This window comes from Watersipora subatra, chromosome 3, assembly GCF_963576615.1.
Source record: "Watersipora subatra chromosome 3, tzWatSuba1.1, whole genome shotgun sequence".
NCBI classification, from domain to species: domain Eukaryota; kingdom Metazoa; phylum Bryozoa; class Gymnolaemata; order Cheilostomatida; family Watersiporidae; genus Watersipora; species Watersipora subatra.
The window spans coordinates 62,434,889-62,438,277 of NC_088710.1; positions in this window are offsets into that span (position 1 = coordinate 62,434,889).

Here is a 3,389-nt window from a genome sequence, read left to right on the forward strand (position 1 = left end):
GAATTTAACTTGACTAGCTAAAATAGTCTAAAAATCCTTTATTGAATGAATTTACCAACAAGTGCACATTGGTTGAACTGCTGAACAATATGGGTCATACTGCACTGTAAGATTTTGCCAAGAGACAGCATTAAAAGAGTTTATCATACTGTAATAGCGGATAACTCTTGTATTTAATGATAAACGTTAAAGAACTCGAGTAAGTAACTTGTTATGTCATAAAGTCAGCTAAATTTATTTACACTTAATGAAAGATTGTTGTTAATAAATTACATTCACTTGTAAAGATATAATTTTGTTAAAGGCTAGAGTTAAAATACTAGAACAATAAATGTTTATACTGATGAGCCAACAAAGTCAATTATTTACGTTGACAGAAAATAAATAGTTATCATATACATAATAAGAAGGGATCTACTTCTTTCTATCAGTTCCTCTCCTCTCTCATAATTCCAGTTATTAATAAAGTAATAGCGTGGCAGGGACAGGAAAAAAGGTGTTAAACTTCTATTTTTATATTACGAAATACAAGTAATGTTCATTATGCTTCTTGTGTAGCATCTAGTCATTTGAACCATACCTATATGGTTAAGATGTAAGAGAACGCAGGTGATAGAGCATTATATTACTAAAAAAGAGTGTAGCATTTTTCTCTGCTATTATCTGTTTCTCTGCACACTAGCACGAGGCTGCTGAAGACCAATATATTCTTTATAATCTTGTCTCAACAAAGAAGGCTGAACACAATCCTACAGCATTGAGGACTAGCAACAGACTCGGATTTGTTTGTCACAAGTATCACATATAAATACGTAAATACAATATAAGCATATTAGCATTCAGCAAAGACTACTAAGAACCTGAAGTTTTATAGAGTATTTTTAATGCATAAAAACAAGTTTTAAACATAGTTTGTAATCCACAGAAATTGAGAGTATGTGAACCGCCACACATGCTAAGGCAGACAACTCTAACTGAGAGTATCTCTGCTAATCCAGAAAAAGCTTAAAGGTTGACTTGCAACAAAATTCACATTACAGTTATTTGGTATCAAAAGATTCGTCATGTGTTACTCGGTTGTGTAGTAGGTGCCAAATATGTGGGAATGTGATTAAAAGCTCAAAAACGAACAGAAAATCGCAGCGACACGAGACCGCCCTAGTTTGGATTCGTTTTCCGAAACGGTTAAAATGTGACGTATGTGTGGGAAATGGTTTATGTTTACACTTTCATGCATCCTTATTCGTCAAACTATTTTCACAAATATACTTCACGCTTGCGATAAAAACCATGTCTATTGTTCTTACGCATCTATTTTATCGGCATCGTAATGCTGTAACTTTGAGCACTGATATCTCAAAACATAGCATAAAAATATGTTTAATTTTTTAAACTTAGCTTGAACGATTGCATATCATCCTCTGATAAAAATGATGAGCTTTTTGGTCCGCTATGATGGTCGAAAAATGCTGTAGAGGTTGTTCGCGCCTTATGGTGGGAATTGTAAGTCACATGATCAGATAATGTTAGTTTCAGTTCAAGTTTGATCTATCGCAAATAACAGATACGCTTTTTTGTTTTAAACTTGTTAATTTCAATTCGTCATAATCTCTAACGTGCCACATCGTGTTTGTGCAGCTGGCAAGCTGAGAAGCACCGTTTTTCTTAGCCAAGAGCAGAGAAAAGACCAGACCTTCACCGGGCATGGAGCAACTGGGTGAAACTGGATGTGACAAACTTTATTTATTCGCCTGCTTACTCTTACCTTTGTTTTCGCCATTTCAAAGACGACATGTTTTCTAACCTGTTTGCATACTCCACATGCCACCAAAGCACGTGAGTGATTTATTTTATGAACCACTTGTATTAGTAGCAGTAACTCAGGTTATTTTCTAGTATTCTCCTAATACTACTGTATTAATCTATATTTAATATTACAATATTAATGTCATTTAATTGTAATATGATATTATTAGTATTTTATCTTTTTAATTACGTGTATTATTATTATAATAACAAAACTAATTCATACTGCATATCTATCTGTAAAACATAATATATTAATCTATAATTGATAAAATAATGTTATAAGTTTCACGATTAATTTCGCCAAATTTCTTAACCCCACTCACTTATAGATATGTTATATAAAATAGTTATTGTCATTTTCTAGTGTCATCGTTAATAGCATATTCGTATTATTAGATGATTATTGTTAGTATTAGATAATGAAGAGTTTGTGCCAACCACTGAAGACTGGAAAGAGTTTGAGCGCTATGTTGGCCAGCGTCAAACGCTCTCCAATTACATATAAGATAGAGCTGAACTTAACCAAACTTGACAAAATATAAAGAATATCCATAAAGTTATTACTCACATTTTAATGTTTACAATATCATGGATTCTGATAAGGTTTTGTAAAATCTGTGTCATGATTGCATGGCTATATATTTATTCTTTTTCTGATCAAGCAAATATGATATAATAACAGGAAATGATGTTGTACAAATCTCATTGTAAGTCAACTATTGTGTTGTGATTTCAGACACAAATCCTCCTTCAAAGAGGGGAAAATAATAGTAAGTGTGACAGCACTCTAGTGACTATTTCACTGTCATGCCTGCGCCCTCCCCTGCTCATTCACGATGGTGCAAGAAGGCGGATGGGTAGAGTTCAAGGTTACATGTGCCTCCTGTCACCAATCGTACACTTGGGAACAACTGCCAGGGTGAACAGAGCTCACGCTATCAACCCCCTGCTGGCAGCTGCATCACGCTTTTCTGGCGGATGCCTTACGCAGAACCTCCGTTTTCTGTCGCTCCTGAACATCGCGATACCAAGCCACAGCGTTTGCCTCTACCAACAAAGAGAATACTTACATGGTGTGAGTGTTAATATTTACCCATAAACTTGGAAAATGTGAGTAAAAGCTGGGCACACTAATTGAATAACGGCATTTAGAAACAATTTTTTTCTTGAAATGAAAATACGTCATCCTTCAAGCGAAATATATTATAATTTGAAATTCTGATTCTTCATCATAATATAACACAAAAAGGGGGAAGAGGATTCTACATTTTTAGACTAATGATAATGATACAAATTAATCTTGTATAATGAAGTTTTACAATATTTTACAGTGTATTGCTGAGCAGTACACCCTGCATAACGAGGGACTGATGGCAGCAATCGATTGGGAGCTTGATTTGGCAGGTGACAGTAGATGTGATAGTCCGGGGCATTGCGCACTATATGGGGCCTACACTATGATGGATCAGAGCTGCGGTTTAATAGTCTGCAGCCATCTTGTCAAAGTAAAACTTTGACAGTTTTTACTTCACAGCCTGACAAAAACCCAAATTTTTTAGTAGTTATTAATACATAAACAT